Consider the following 16,969-nt stretch of genomic DNA (forward strand, 5'->3'; position numbering starts at 1 on the left):
CTGAGATTGATGATGCATACCTAGGTCACTTAGGGGAATACATTTTTTAAAAATCTAAACTCTTCACTTCCCAGATTGCATAAAATTATAAAATAGAATACTGACACATATATAAGTAAAAAAAAAAAAGAATGTACAATGAACTGCAATTCTAATTACTCATAATTTCTAGGAATGCAAATATATGCAAATTCCCTTTGCTTTAACACTTTAGTAAATATGTATATTCTGAAAGAATCCAGCTGATTTATGCAGCCTCTCTCATTCACTTCTATGGCAAATATTTCAGAGTTACCACAAAAAGGACTTGTAGACTATTCTTTGCAAACTTTAACTATTGTAACAATGAGTGATAGGGCCATAAGTGTCAGTGGTGGAAACACTTATAATATAGAGACTGTAGAATAAAAGCATATGAAACATTGATAGGCATGCTCTAATTAAATGAAGTTGATTTAGTACGGTAATAAGAATTGTCTGAACTAAGTTTCTAAATAATAGTACACTTCATGCACTACTTCCTTGGTTTCTTTTGTAACAAGATTGTCTATAGACATTTTAGGGCATATCTGAAAAGCGTGCATGTACTTCACATTTTCAGAATGTAATACAAGTGTATATCAACTCAATTGCAGCCAGACATTTGCACCAGCTATTTAAAGAAAGAAGCACAAGTTCATTTTATTTTCTTCTTGAATTAGCTGGCCATGTGGTATTATTTGGTGATTTTTATGTTTCTTTAATGAATTCTCATGTGTGGGTTTTGAGTCATGTGTGTTAGAGGAAACAGAGAGAGAAAAGATATAACTTTGCATTTTGGACTTATATGCCACCCTACTCCAAAATGGATCCAGTCCATCTAACAAGATAATAAAAATAACAATCCAGAAATACATTAAAAAATAACATAATATAATATAACTGAAAATGCAATGATAATGTAAATGACATGACAAATACAAGCAGGTAAATAATTGTCCCTTCTAGGAAGGTACACTTCACAAATAATTTATAGGTCTAAGATCAGTTTTTTTGGTTTATATGATGAGCCAATGTTCATTGGGAACTTGATTTTCAAAGCAACTTACATGCATAAAACATGCATAAAGCAACTTACATGCATAAAGCAACTTACATGCATAAAACTTGGCTGCTCTATGAGGAATGGCTGCTCTATGAGGTAAGGCTAAGGAAGTTAGGGCTGTTCAGTTTGGAGAAGAGATGACTGAGGAGGGGCTATGATAGAGGTCTACAAAATCATGAAATGATTTGATAAAGTTAATGTAAATCAGTTATTTACTCTCTCAGATAACAGACAGGCTAGGGACACTCCATGAAGTTAGCAAGTAGCTCATTTAAAACAAATCAAAGAAAATTATTTTTCACTCAGCGCATAATTAAATTCTGGAATTAATTGCCAGAGGATGTGGTTACAGCAGTTAGTGTAACTGGGTTTAAAAAAGATTTTGATAAGTTCCCAGAGGAAAAATCCATAAAATGCTATTAATTAATAAGTAATAGTAGCTTGAGATTTTTGTAATGTTTGGGTGCTTGCCAGGTACTTGTGATTTGTATTGGCCACTGTAGGAAAGAGGATACTGGTCTTGATCAACTGTTGGTCTGACCCAGTATGACAATTCTTATGTTCTTATGTTTCAGAATAGCTGACAAACAGAGTAACATTCAACAATTGAACTCATAACATTTTTTAAAAAGTTCCCAAAAATCAATATAATATTTCAATACAGCAGACACTTTAAATAACATCCAATAATAATAATTTAAATAAAGATAAACATTACACACTCTGCATATCCTGTATCTTTTGATTTCCAGTCACGCAGAGATTGCCCTGGATTATTGGAGAAGGACTGAGTACAATCTTTGTGTATTCTCTCTATCATATACACACACTAACACATAATGTTCATTCTCTCTTATGCTTGTTCACATGCATACACTCACTCAAATGCTCTCTTTTACTCATTCACTTTTTCATATACACCTACTCTTCTCCACCTCTGGAATGCACAAGTGGGAGCAGTCTCCACCTTCAGGCCATGCAGCTAAAATGACTCCTCTGCAGGCAAATGCTACTCCTGCTCCTTATGGCCACAACAATTGCACTTTTTTCTTCCCACCCATACATCTTCTTTCCCACCCATACATCCTCTTGTGACCCAACATCCTCTTTCAGACCTATGCTGGAGGGAAGAATAAGGAGTCACAATCATTGCAGTTTTCCCACCAGCAAAACTGTGGTCCTGCATGCTCACCCACTCATAAGCCTTCCATAGTGTTGCTCCCACTCTATTCCCTACCTCATTAACACCACCTTCCCTTTCTTCCCCTCTCACTTACCCACCTGCCTTCTCTTCCCTATCCATTCACGTATACTGTTCCATTCACTTACCCTCCTCTTCCTATTCATTCACCCCAAACCTTTTCTTTTCTATCCTCCATCCCTTCTCGCTCACCCTCTTCCCTTCCAACCCAACTCTTCTGACATATCCCTTCTTGACCTTTCCCTCTCTCTCCCCCTCCCTCTCCTATCCCTTCTGAAGAATATGCCTGATCAGACAACCAATATTGAGAAGGAAAATACCCAGACGCCTCTGCTGTCCTGTGGCCTGTCAGAGCTGAATGAACTCTGAGTGCCTTTCTGAGCATGACTTGCAGAATGTCTCTGAGCAGATAGACAAGCTGGCACCAAAGGAGGTGAGCCTATTCAATGGGTCACACAGAAGAAATCAACGGTGGGAGCTTCAGGCACTATCTCACTGGACAAGATCATTTACAGGACAAAAGGCTTATTTGGAGAGTGGGAGCAAATGAGCTACACCTGGGGAAACCTGTCAGGGCAGTTCAGAGGATAAGTTGTCATGACCACAGCATGATGTGTCTCTGTAAATGAGTCTTTGGGCAGTCACGTAATTCTAGAAGTTTCAGCAATACTGTATGTTTAACTATAAAAGAAGGGTCACGTCCTGTATTCAATGAGATGCTGGTCATATTGAAAGACAAAGGGCACCCAATATCCAGCATCTCCCAAGAACACTTTTAATGCCAAATAAAATTTACTTTATACCGTTTACTGAGTCTAAGTGTTCTTGTGGCCCTGGCCTTAAGTACAGAAAATTATGTACATTTTTGGCGCCCAACATGGGGCTTAATAGCTGTTGTTATTATTATTATTCTTCTTTAGCTGTAGTGTGTGGATTTTGGTGGACAAAATTGCACACTAAGTTCTTGGACATTTAATTGGCTTTCTGTCCAAAGGCTTTTCCCAGATGGACTGGAGGGTTTCCCGGATGACAGATGAGCTCAGAGAAGATATTTAATGCAGTTTTTAAGCTGCAGGATCCATTTTGTAAGTATGTAAAAAAAAAAAAAAGAAAAGAAAAGAAATCTGTAAGTATTAATGTTTTTATTCTATCTGTTGTACAGTGTATATAGATTGTGTGTTACATCGGGATCAGACTACTTTTTTGCAAAATGTTCCTTAATATATGTTAGGGAGACAGGTCATGGAGTTGATGATTTGATTACAATCCAAATTAAGTTATGCTCTCTTTAGCTTGAACAGTTGAAAAAAACAGAGGGTTAGCTAGAAACAGTGGTCTTTTGTCCTCAGACCGCATGGCTTCTGGCTCGGCAGCAGTTTCAAGTTATACCTGTGAGGGTACGGGAGTGATTTTTCACTGCAGTACAGTAGCTTCAAAAGGAGGAAGAGGGAATTAGTTAAATTGGGTAAGTTTGAAAGTTATAATTAGTATGATAAGGAGTTTTTATTTAGTGGATTATTTACCAAAGTTTGGTTGTTTGTTTCTTGTACATGAAGGTGTTAACGGTTTTAATCTTCTAAAGCAGGCTATAAATGTGGTTACTCTTTGAATCTCTTTATATAGGTTAAGATTTTGTGTAAAATGTTTCCTTGTCAAAAAGTTCAGTGATTGTAGTTAAACTTAAATCTGGATATTTGTGAAATGCTGGCAGTGTTGTAAATAGGGTCATTTTGATTTTGACTCAATTGCTGCCGTTCATTAAACAGAGAAAGGAATCTTTTAGTTCTATGCTGTTTTTCTTCTCCCCCTCCCCCTCATTAGCCCTTGCTGGCTACAAGGACTCTTATGTTTACTGTAAACATACAAGAAGAACAACCAGCCCAGCCAGCTTCACACATTTTTTTATATACTTATCTGTTTCTTTTAGCTCTGTGGTTCTATTTCCCACTATTAATATAGAGATGCTCATATTTGCATCTAAGTTTTAGAACTGGGTTATTAATGAGAGTTTATTGTGAAGAGATTTTAGCACAATGTGAGGTGTGTTTCATTTTTGAGAAATTCCAGATTTTCATTGGGTAAGAAAGAAAGCATGAAACTGTGTTTATTTAAAGCCATTCATAATTAGATTGGATTTATCATTGGAAAGGGATGTATTGTCTTTTTCTTTGGTCAGGTACATAGGCAGAGAGATAGAAAGGAAAAACAATATATATATATACCAAAAGAGAGCAACTCCATTTTAATAAATTGATCTGTTTAGTGTGAAAACAGAAATTTGTGTTGTTGAAAGTATGGGGAAGTGCATATTAGGGATGAGGGATGACGTGATGTTAAAGAGGGGATTGAGCTTTATTTCTATATTGGATAAGGGTATGTAAAGTGCTGTATCACTTAACTAACCTATTCATTTGAAGAGTAATAGTTGTTTGGCGGGAGAGGAGGTGACTCCCCCTTAGGAATGTGTTTGAGAAGAAAGATTAAAAAAAAAACCTGGGAGTGAGTCACTTTTAAAATGAATTGTACAGTTCTGCTGATGTAAGAGTTTTGAGGTTTTTGTTTGATATTATAAAGAGAGTCAGTATGTGATGGAAGAGGGACTAAAGATATAAGTTATTTAATTAAACTGACGTAAGAAAAAAAAAAAGGGAGAAAAGATCTCATATGCCTACCATTTAGGCTGAGTTTTTGTTAATGAAAGACCTTATGTTATATTCTAAGGATGATAGATATTTCTCAGTTTTGCTTATACCTCACTAGATGTTAACTTTTAGATGAAGGGAGAACTAGCTTAACAACACAATAAAACAAGGAGATGCCTCATATATAATTGCAGGTTCTGGCTAATGCATATGAATGAGTGCTCAGGGTTGGGCACAGTAGGGAATGAATTGCTTTCTGGTATAATAAAGTCTGTCCTTTAAGTGAGTTAGGAGTTTATAGCATAGAAGAAGAAAAAGGTTTTAGATTTGTAAATGGAAGTAGCTCTTATCACAGGGGACAGCGCCTCCTAGAGGTGGATCATCATAGAAAGGAAAGTAGCTTTATGACTGCTTTTTGCTGAATTAAGGTATAACAGCAGTTTGACTTTTAAGGAACCTGTAATGTCATTTTTTAAATTTAAATTTAATCATTATATTAACTGTCATATATTAGATTTCTTTCCAGGGTACCAAAGCACAAAGCACATCTGTCTCTGTTCCATGGGAGATGAAGATTATAGTTTTTTCCAGTTTGATTCCTTTTTCATTTTTAATAGATTTATTTTACTTTTAATCCTGATTTTTGTTTTTAATCCTGATGTTTGTTTTCTTTTGTGGATCAATCCAATTCTTTTATATTTTTAAAGTACTTTTTAATTTTTTGAGCTCAAACGTATGTCATGTGGTCTGTTATGTTTTGAAGGTGGAATGAATGAATGCATGCATTATGTAGTCAGTCTTATGAAATATATGTTTTAATGTAATGTCTGAGTATTTATGTTTGTGGTTTGGACCATTGCATGATGTTTTGAAATAATGTGGGGATTATTTTGCAAATTAAATATAGGGAGTACATTACATAATAGTATTTTCTTACTACTTAATCGGATTTGTGTACTTTTATTTAGGTTTGAATCCATACACATGCATGTAATCTAATGAGCTAAGAGATTCTGCTCTGCCATCACTGAATCCTACTAAAAGAACTAGATACGCACTGACTGCAGAAATTATCCTTGGCCACAGAAGTTATTATATACTATATGGACTGAAATGCTTACAATTTATACATGATCTTTGTTTTTCTCTTTGTTCTATGGGAGTGATTTTATGCAGAATCTAGGTTCTTTCATTCTCGGCCAGTACTTAGGTGTTCAAGTTAATGATATCATCTGAAGTAATGCTATTTTTATTAGTTTGTATGTTTCAAGTTTAGTAGTATTTTCCAGTCTTAGATTTTCTAATATTTAAATGCATATGTACTAGGTTTTTCTTTATCTTTATCTAGGGAAGCTGCTTTGATCACATAGAGGGTGATGTGTGTCAGTGTGATTCAAATATGATAATTTAGGGTTCAAGAGGGAGATCTATGTATGTTTCTCTTCCACACCAGCATAAGTTATAAGCTATTCTTATTCTTTTGTTTTGCAGCTTGCACTTATGGTAATCACTTTGCTGATCTTTAATATCTCAATATTCTATTTTTTATTCTAATTTCTTCGCTGCACCTTTTTTGAATATCTTTTTCCTATGACAGTATCTATTAGATTTTACCTAATGACTGTTTCACTCTCTCTCACAAATATTTCTTACTAGTGTAGCCCATGATATTTATTATGAGATTGTTCTCCTTGAAACAAATACATACCTTACATATGAGGAGCACTGTCATAGGGGTCTGCAACATTCTATTACTATGTCTTTCGGCATATTAATTGCTCATTGTTCTTTTCTTCTTATCTTGGCCCTTTCACTATAAACCCTATCTGTGACTTAAAATATTCTGTTTATAAGCTAGTTTGTTTCCATTTAGGATTCCAAAGGGGAAGATATAATTTTCCTTATTTCTGTTTTTATTTGTATTACATTCCTTCCTTTCCCTGTGCAAAGACTCACACTGATGGTTTATCAATCTTGCAAAGTACATTATTTTGTTTTAGATCACATAATATGCTAAAGACTTTCTCACAGAGTCAGCTTTTTCTTGTTTTTATGATTATCCCCAATTACACCTAGACTTACCATCATCTAAGAAGGGTATTAGCCCCACTTCTCTAGAAGTACCTGAAGACGAAGCAGTATTACTAGCCCTCATCTACCTTAATAACTTATACCCCTTGACCGAAACTGGTTTAGAAACCTTGCCATCCACAGCTGTATCATCTCTTGGATAAGTGACTGCCACAATTGAATTAGGACTGTCCATACAGTGATTGCTTTCACTGCTACAGGTTGTTGTCATAATACTGCATAGCACCATCAATACCCTACAGAACTAGCATGATGTTTTGGACTTTTGCTATGCCTTAGCCTACCATGCATATGCCTCTGCTTTCGATAATTTGGATCTTTCATCACTACAGCCTATGACCAGAATATGTCTTATGCTTTGCAACACCTTTATAACTCATCCCACATTATGTATGCACTACACAGTATGAGTCCTTCTGCTAATTCTTGGTTTTCTTTTCTTTTATTGGCTTCCTTTACTTTTCTGGTAATGTGCATTGATTATATCCCTGCTTGCCATTTTAATGAATATTATCCTGGGTAGTTGTTCACAATAACAGTACTCCTTGAAAAGACTTGCCCAGTATACCTAGTATTATATGAGAAACATTATACTTTCATACTGATCTCTCTTTGTTCTTATCTTTACATGTTATACCACTATTATGTAATTATTTGACTCTGAAAGAAAACATATGTGGTCTTGCTATTATGAAGTAGGTCCTTTTTATAACGCAGGTATCTGTATAGCTCCATTATAGAGCTAACGGCTACCTAGTGAAAATTAGTTATGTTGTTATTATTTGTCAATTCATGAGTACATGTCTGCCTATGGGTCTCATTTACTTTAAGGGGGAATCTAGAGGGATAACACATACACAAGGTTAGTTGTTAGCTTACATATTTAGCTCATTTACCATAGTCACTTTTCATTGTTCTGCCTTCCCCTCTGGTACTTGGGTGTGCCACCTGTACCATTGAAGGTGTCACAAGAGGGAAAATGAAGAATATGCCTGATCAGACAACCAATATTGAGAAGGAAAATACCCAGACACCTCTGCTGTCCTGTGGCCTGTCAGAGCTGAATGAACTCTGAGTGCCTTTCTGAGCATGACTTGCAGAATGTCTCTGAGCAGATAGACAAGCTGGCACCAAAGGAGGTGAGCCTATTCAATGGGTCACACAGAAGAAATCAATGGTGGGAGCTTCAGGCACTATCTCACTGGACAAGATCATTTACAAGACAAAAGGATTATTTGGAGAGTGGGAGCAAATGAGCTACACCTGGGGAAACCTGTCAGGGCAGTTCAGAGGATAAGTTGTCATGACCACAGCATGATGTGTCTCTGTAAATGAGTCTTTGGGCAGTCACGTAATTCTAGAAGTTTCGGCAATACTGTATGTTTAACTATAAAAGAAGGGTCACGTCCTGTATTCAATGAGATGCTGGTCATTTTGAAAGACAAAGGGCACCCAATATCCAGCATCTCCCAAGAACACTTTTAATGCCAAATAAAATTTACTTTATACCGTTTACTGAGTCTAAGTGTTCTTGTGGCCCTGGCCCTAAGTACAGAAAATTATGTACACTTCTCATCTACCTCTTCTCTTCCCACTCACTTACCTCCTTCCATGCCCTCTCATTCACTCACTTCCTTCACCCCTCCCCTCTCACTCACTCCCACCTTATCCCTCACAAACTGACATCCTCCCTCACCACCAAGTCTTTTTCATTTGGCCTATGGAAGTTCATTTTGCCACTTTGCTGGGGAATTATCTTCTTGCTGACAGGGTCTAAGATCTTGACACTTCACTGGGGGATCATCTTTCTTGAGCAATCTAAGATATCAATCCTGCTCTTGCTCCTAGGCCTGCACATGACAATGGGCAAGGAGGGGGGGAGAGGGGAGAAAGAGGGGTTTAGTTGGCCATGACATGCAGCTCTTAAGAGCAATGCTTTGCTGTCCCCGCCCACCTTGCAGTATATAGGGGAGGATGAGTCTTCTATTAAAGTTCTGCATTAATGTCCACAGCCAACACGGGAGGAGGGGGAGGGGATATTTCCAAGTCTTGCCCCAGAGCATTTGAATATGTTTCTGTGTAGCCACATCACAATTAGAATGAAGGATGAGGAGCTGTTCTCTTTTCTTTGATGTTTGACCATGGGGCTATAGAGGTAGAGGTAAGAGTGAGCCCTACCTCGCTGCCATTATCATCCTCCCTCCCTCCTCACTCAGGCTGGGGTTGCTCTGGCAGACATTTGGAGGCTGCCTCTCCACCAGCATCTTCCATTTCTTTGTCCGAAACCTCTTCCGGGTGGTAAACCTGCCGGATTGTGCACATGGTGAACTGGAGAGGGCTTCACCTGTGGTGATTGGTCAATGTGTTTATTTCCCAGTTCATGGGCTTTGCTGTCTTCAATCATTCCTGCAGCTCCCTCTGCAGCTGGCACTGATTGCTGGTGACCCATGGTGTATCCTCCTCAGCCTCCTCCAGCTGCTATTTCAACTTCTTCTTCCTGCCCATGGACCCTCAGATCCCCATGGGCAGTTAATCTTGCTGCCCTGTGGGAACAACATCTCCCTGCACCATCTCATGATGTGCTCTTTAAGTGGCAGTGCTGCTGCTGCTGAGCTCCTATTCCTTCCTCAGGGGCCTGGGAACCCTGCAGGAATCATAATTAAGCCATGGTACTGCTTCTAAGCTCCTCTTTCTGCCTGTGGGGTCTGGGAACCCCTGTGGGTATATTGTTATCCTGTGCCACAGATGTCATTTGTCTGAAGGCAAGGTGATGCGGCCATTGTAGAGGTACAAATTTTGCTGCCTGAGATGGCCGCCTCACCCTACCTAATGATAATACCATCTCTGTTCACATTGCAATTAGGCTACCAATTGCAACATTGTCAAATTACAGCCACAAGAAATCCTTTTATTCCCTCAGCATGCAAGTGCCATACAATGCCAATAGTTTCACAAATGAAATGATAGGCAAGAATTCCAGGATCATGGAATGATGCTTTAATTTTCTTACTGTCAGAGCACATCAGCTCTTTGAGAGTATGCACATTAGAAATGTATGGCTTCTAGGCAAATACATGATTTCAGTTCATTAGCTTACAATACTCAAAGCTTTGCCAGTCTATTTACATACATAATATATTTGTTAAACTAATTCCTCACCCTTAAGAGGTCTTCTTCATTATCATGCTTGTGTGCATAGTTGTCACCTCTTCCCCAGTACATAGCTAGTCTATTTTGTTCCCACAGGTGATTATCGCTATCCCCTTAAGACCTGGTTAATGACTCCCATGTCTTATGCTTAAAATCCTGCAGAAGAGTATTATAAGAAATCTCAGAAGTTCACCAGATAAGTCACTGAAAGAACTTTCAGCCTCTTGAAATCCTGTTTAGATGCCTTAATAGATCAGATGGTTCATTACTAAATTAGCCGGAAAGGCCTGCAAGATTATGATAACATGTTGAAATTTGCATAATATGGGAAAGCTACATGGGTTAGCTGCACCTCAGGGAGAGCACACTTTGTCACATAATAGTAATTTTGAATTAGAAGAAGATTTGCAAAGAAACAGCGCATGCTTGGAGTGCTGCTGAATAATTTAGAAACAGAATAATAACGCACAATTTTAAATGTAAAAATATGTCATTTATGTATAAACATGTATAAGATGGGGTCAAAAATCAAAAGATTTACATTAGGGATGTGAATCGTGTCCTCGATCGTCTTAACGATCGATTTCGGCTGGGAGGGGGAGGGAATCGTATTGTTGCCGTTTGGGGGGGTAAAATATCGTGATAAATCGTGAAAAATCGTGAAAAATCTAAAAATCTAAAAATCGCAAAACCGGCACATTAAAACCCCCTAAAACCCACCCCCGACCCTTTAAATTAAATCCCCCACCCTCCCGAACCCCCCCCAAATGAGTTAAATAACCTGCGGGTCCAGCGGCGGTCCGGAACGGCAGCGGTCCGGAACGGGCTCCTGCTCCTGAATCTTGTTGTCTTCAGCCGGCGCCATTTTCCAAAATGGCGCCGAAAAATGGCGGCGGCCATAGACGAACACGATTGGACGGCAGGAGGTCCTTCCGGACCCCCGCTGGACTTTTGGCAAGTCTCGTGGGGGTCAGGAGGCCCCCCACAAGCTGGCCAAAAGTTCCTGGAGGTCCAGCGGGGGTCAGGGAGCGATTTCCCGCCGCGAATCATTTTCGTACGGAAAATGGCGCCGGCAGGAGATCGACTGCAGGAGGTCGTTCAGCGAGGGTTCCGGCGCCTCGCTGAACAACCTCCTGCAGTCGATCTCCTGCCGGCGCCATTTTCTGTACGAAAACGATTCGCGGCGGGAAATCGCTCCCTGACCCCCGCTGGACCTCCAGGAACTTTTGGCCAGCTTGTGGGGGGCCTCCTGACCCCCACGAGACTTGCCAAAAGTCCAGCGGGGATCCGGAAGGACCTCCTGCCGTCCAATCGTGTTCGTCTATGGCCGCCGCCATTTTTCGGCGCCATTTTGGAAAATGGCGCCGGCTGAAGACAACAAGATTCAGGAGCAGGAGCCCGTTCCGGACCGCTGCCGTTCCGGACCGCCGCTGGACCCGCAGGTTATTTAACTCATTTGGGGGGGGTTCGGGAGGGTGGGGGATTTAATTTAAAGGGTCAGGGGTGGGTTTTAGGGGGTTTTAGTGTGCCGGCTCACGATTCTAACGATTTATAACGATAAATCGTTAGAATCTCTATTGTATTGTGTTCCATAACGGTTTAAGACGATATTAAAATTATCGGACGATAATTTTAATCGTCCTAAAACGATTCACATCCCTAATTTACATGCCTAAATCTTTTAAGTTTAGTCACATAAAAACATGGTTTGATTATATTGCCTCCCCCAACTGCCCATATGTGGGTAAAAGTGCATGAGCTGTGCAATAGTGTGCAAGCGTCTATCCACATAAGAAATGTCAGAAGAGTTCGCTTGGGGAGTCAGAGTAAATGGGAGATTTCATTTTCAGTCTCTGTGTGTACCATCATATGTGTACTTTGTCCCTTCTCCTACATGAGTACTTTTGTTCCAGCATTATGCACACTGATAGCATTTTAAAATGGAAACTCCAGGTACAACTTAAATCCAGTTGGGCAGAGAAATAGCTACAGTAACTGAATTATAACTCACCAGGAGCTTGGATTTGTAAAAGGTGAGTAATTCAATTTAAAATCCACAAGGAGTTTCTCTTGCTATATGATTCTGAGCATGATCTAAATGTTTATTCGTTAATTACCTTGCAAGATTTGACATTTACACTGACAATTATTGCTTTTACTGCTTTCTTTGTACTTTTAATTATTCATTCTCATGTACTGAATCTTGTGCTGTTTTGTGACTTATTTACATTGTATTGTTGCTGATAGATTCAATAAAAATGAATTTAACAAAGGAGCTTGCAGTCCCACTGATACTGCAAGATCCCGACAAGGTTGCAAAACTGTGTTGGCAGGTGCAAAACATGCAGATATTTTTACCAGTGGATTTTGCTAGGGATGTGCCTTCATGTAAAATGAATGGCATATTTGAAACAAAAAGACCCCATTTGTTTCATTCTTGGCTTCCAGAAAAATGTTTGGGGTCATTCCCACAAATCAAACATACCCAGTTTGTAGCATTTGTTTAGCCCTCATCAAGTAATATGGTTCATTAAATTCTATGGAGCCAAAGGATTCTAAGGGAGGTCTTATGGAAGTCTCCATAGCAACCAGCCCTTATCTGTGACTCATGTGTTACCTCTCAGTCTTGTCAAGATGTGTCAGCTAGGACACCAGAATGCCAACCTATCTTAGTGAAGCTTTTTTTCTTATTTAGCCTATTTGCTCCTCTGTGGATCCAGTGTCGCTGATTGGATTCAGGACAGTGCATTTCTTCTTGGAGGTTGACTGAGAAGGACTTGCTTCTGATAGGGTTTTCACAGAGTGTTCAACTGTGCTTTGCTTTTTGTTTAAAAAAACAAGTATTTCAAACACTTATGGGTGCTGTTCTTTTGCACTGGTCTTCATCTTACTGTGATATTTATCCACTGAGAAAGGAAGGCTTGTGTTAGACTGCTAGCATTGGAAGTTTGGCACAGCTTTTTTATCTCTTGGGGAGGGCACAGAGCAAACCGGGTGGGAGAGATTATGGACCAGTTGCAGTGGACCAGTTATACCACAGTGCCAGTACAGAGTGTTTTTTTTTCCTCTATATGGGTCTGCAGTACAGATAGTGCAGCAAGAAAGCAGGCAGGTGGCCACTTTATGGATCCAAGTGCCTGTAACTAAAAACTCACCTGAGCTAAAAAAATTCTAACTAATCCCTATCAATTAAAAAGCAGAATGAAAGTACAAACAAAAAACAAACTTTGAAATGCTTGTATGCCAATGCCAGAAGTCTAAGAAGTAAGATGGGAGAATTAGAATGTATAGCAGTGAATGATGACATAGACTTAATTGGCATCTCAGAAACATGGTGGAAAGAGGATAACCAATGGGACAGTGCTATACCGGGGTACAAATTATATCGCAATGACAGAGAGGAGCACTCGGGAGGAGGTGTGGCGCTTTATGTCCGGGATGGCATAAAGTCCAACAGGATAAACATCTTGCATGAGAATAAATACAAAATTGAATCTTTATGGGTAGAAATCCCTTGTGTGTTAGGGAAGACTATAGTGATAGGGTATACTATCGTCCACCTGGTCAAGATGGTGAGACGGACAGTGAAATGCTAAGAAAAATTAGGGAAGCTAACCAAATTGGTAGTGTAGTAATAATGGGAGACTTCAATTATCCCAATATTGACTGGGTAAATGTATCATCGGGTCAGGCTAGAGAGATAACGTTCCTGGATGGAATAAATGATAGCTTTATGGAGCAATTGGTTCAGGAACCGACGCGAGAGGGAGCAATTTTAGATCTAATTCTCAGTGGAGCACAGGACTTGGTGAGAGAGGTAACGGTGGTGGGGCCGCTTGGCAATAGTGATCATAATATGATCAAATTTGATTTAATGACTGGAAGAGGAACAGTGTGCAAATCCAAGGATCTCGTGCTAAACTTTCAAAAGGGAAACTTTGATAAAATGAGAAAAATTGTTAGAAAAAAATTGAAAGGAGCAGCTACAAAAGTAAAAAATGTCCAAGAGGCGTGGTCATTGTTAAAAAATATCATTCTAGAAGCACAGTCCAGATGTATTCCACACATTAAGAAAGGTGGAAAGAAGGCAAAACGATTAAAGGCATGGTTAAAAGGGGAGGTGAAAGAATCTATTTTATCCAAAAGATCTTCATTCAAAAATTGGAAGAAGGATCCAACAGAAGAAAATAGGATAAAGCATAAACACTGGCAAGTTAAATGTAAGACATTGATAAGACAGGCTAAGAGAGAATTTGAAAAGAAGTCTGTAAAGGCAAAAACTCACAGTAAAAACCTTTTTAAATATATCTGAAGCAGAAAGCCTGTGAAGGAGTCAGTTGGACCGTTAGATGATTGAGGGGTTAAAGGGGCACTTAGAGAAGATAAGGCCACCGCGGAAAGATTAAATGATTTCTTTGCTTCGGTGTTTACTGAAGAGGATGTTGGGGAGGTACCCGTAATGGAGAAGGTTTTCATGCGTAATGATTCAGATGGACTGAATCAAATCACGGTGAACCTAGAAGATGTGGTAGGCCGATTGACAAACTGAAAAGTAGTATATCACCTGGACCGGATGGTATACACCCCAGAGTTCTGAAGGAACTAAAAAATGAAATTTCAGACCTATTAGTAAAAATTTGTAATTTATCATTAAAATCATTCATTGTATCTGAAGACTGGAGGATAGCAAATGTAACCCCAATATTTAAAAAGGGCTCCAGGGGCGATCCGGGAAACTACAGACCAGTTAGCCTGATTTCAGTGCCAGGAAAAATAGTGTAAACTAAAGTGTTCTAAACATCAAAATCACAGAACATATAGAAAGTCATGGTTTAATGGAACAAAGTCAGCATGGCTTTACCCAGGGCAAGTCTTGCCTCACAAATCTGCTTCACTTTTTTGAAGGAGTTAATAAACATGTGGATAAAGGTGAACCGGTTGATATAGTATACTTGGATTTTCAAAAGGCGTTTGACAAAGTTCCTCATGAGAGGCTTCTAGGAAAAGTAAAAAATCATGGGATAGGTGGCGATGTCCTTTCGTGGATTGCAAACTGGCTAAAAGACAGGAAACAGAGAGTAGGATTAAATGGGCAATTTTCTCAGTGGAAGGGAGTGGACAGTGGAGTGCCTCAGGGATCTGTATTGGGACCCTTACTTTTCAATATATTTATAAATGATCTGTAAAGAAATACGACGAGTGAGATAATCAAATTTGCAGATGACACAAAATTGTTCAGAGTAGTTAAATCACAAGCAGATTGTGATAAATTGCAGGAAGACCTTGTGAGACTGGAAAATTGGGCATCCAAATGGCAGATGAAATTTAATGTGGATAAGTGCAAGGTGATGCATATAGGGAAAAATAACCCATTCTATAATTACACAATGTTGGGTTCCATATTAGGTGCTACAACCCAAGAAAGAGATCTAGGTGTCATAGTGGATAACACATTGAAATCGTCGGTTCAGTGTGCTGCGGCAGTCAAAAAAGCAAACAGAATGTTGGGAATTGTTAGAAAGGGAATGGTGAATAAAACGGAAAATGTCATAATGCCTCTGTATTGCTCCATGGTGAGACCGCACCTTGAATACTGTGTACAATTCTGGTCGCCGCATCTCAAAAAAGATATAATTGCGATGGAGAAGGTACAGAGAAGGGCTGCCAAAATGATAAGGGGAATGGAACACCTCCCCTATGAGGAAAAACTAAAGAGGTTAGGACTTTTCAGCTTGGAGAAGAGACAACTGAGGGGGGATATGATAGAGATGTTTAAAATCATGAGAGGTCTAGAATGGGTAGATGTGACTCAGTTATTTACTCTTTCGGATAGTAGAAAGACTAGGGGGCACTCCATGAAGTTAGCATGGGGCACATTTAAAACTAATCGGAGAAAGTTCTTTTTTACTCAACGCACAATTAAACTCTGGAATTTGTTGCTAGAGGATGTGGTTAGTGCAGTTAGTATAGCTGTGTTTAAAAAAGGATTGGATAAGTTCTTGGAGGAGAAGTCCATTACCTGCTATTAAGTTCGCTTAGAGAATAGCCACTGTCATTAGCAATGGTAACATGGAATAGACTTAGTTTTTGGGTACTTGCCAGGTTCTTATGGCCTGGATTGGCCACTGTTGGAAACAGGATGCTGGGCTTGATGGACCCTTGGTCTGACCCAGTATAGCATTTCCAAAAAAAAAATAAGATCCTATGAGCAGCATACAGAGCAGAGCATTTTTAGCTGTGCTGTATGCGCAGTAGTGAAAAGGATGACATTTCATTGTCTCTGTGTGTATAGGTCACACTTACAGAGTGATGCAGTAAGTGGTGTTGTCCCCTAACTCTATACACATCCAGTTCCAATAAAAGTAATAAAGATTTATAAACTCTCTATCATCAAAATCCCCAGTTGGCACTGCAGTGACAAATGAAATCACATCATGTCAGGGAAAAGCAGAGGCCAAGTTAAGAATGTAGGTGGGAAAGGAGATCCTAAATCAGGGAGTCCCCCCACCTAAAATAAAAAGGGATTTTTTTACAAATCAAAAATGGCAGGAGAGGCAGGCAGCTCCAGCCAGAAGAAATTGAAATATGGAGATGCACCACCTAATATGGTAAGAAGAAATCTAGCTATATTCAAGATCACTTCCCCAAAATAATTTTATGAACTGAAGCAGCCTCATTCTTGAGGCACAACTTTGGCTCTTGTTGGGAATATGTTGGAGAAACATTGAAGAGATGATAGATCCAAGGGACATTGAGAATCAGTCAGAAAAATATTGGGATGAGACACATTGAGAGTGAAAA

This window comes from Rhinatrema bivittatum, chromosome 2 (assembly GCF_901001135.1).
Source record: "Rhinatrema bivittatum chromosome 2, aRhiBiv1.1, whole genome shotgun sequence".
In the NCBI taxonomy this organism is placed as follows: Eukaryota; Metazoa; Chordata; class Amphibia; order Gymnophiona; family Rhinatrematidae; genus Rhinatrema; species Rhinatrema bivittatum.